Here is a 733-nt window from a genome sequence, read left to right on the forward strand (position 1 = left end):
CTGCTGTGTTCATCCAGCTCTACACCTTGTTATCTCTGGGTCTTTATAGGTTTGACCATAGCAAATTGATCATTATGTAGTTGCCAACTGCTGCTGCTCACTGAGAGCTGGTGACACTAGCATGGCAGCACAGTAAAATGAATACTGTATCGTTAACATAGATCACACTTTATACCGATGGGCGCCAAACAATTCACTTTTCTCACACGTTCATGTGTACAGTGGACATCAGAGCACAAACCAACATGATTAACATAATTATTATCAATACTTATTTAATGCAAATGGTTTGTACAGGCTGGCTAAATTATGATAAGCTTTTCTTTTGTGACTGGAAGTTTAGTGGTAGAATTAATATCATACATAGAGTCATACTCATAAAGTCATACAGCATGGAAACAGACCCTTCGGTCCAAACAGTCCATGCTGAACATAATCGCAAACTAAATTAGACCCACCTGCCTGCTCCTGGCCCATATCCCTTCAAACCTTTCCTATTCATGTACTTATCTGACTGCCTTTTAAACATTGTAACTGTGCCCACATCCACCACTTCCTCAAGAAGTTCATTCCACACATGAACCACATTCTGTGTAAAAATTTGCCCCTCATTTATTTTTAAATCTCTCTCCTCTCACCTTAAAAATATGCTCCCTGGTCTTGAAATCCCCCATCCTAGGGAAATCCAAAATATTATGAAAAGCTAAGCACTTTTTGCAAGCCATCCCATAAA

The sequence above is a fragment of the Rhincodon typus genome, chromosome 1, assembly GCF_021869965.1.
Source record: "Rhincodon typus isolate 14 chromosome 1, sRhiTyp1.1, whole genome shotgun sequence".
Lineage (NCBI taxonomy): Eukaryota > Metazoa > Chordata > Chondrichthyes > Orectolobiformes > Rhincodontidae > Rhincodon > Rhincodon typus.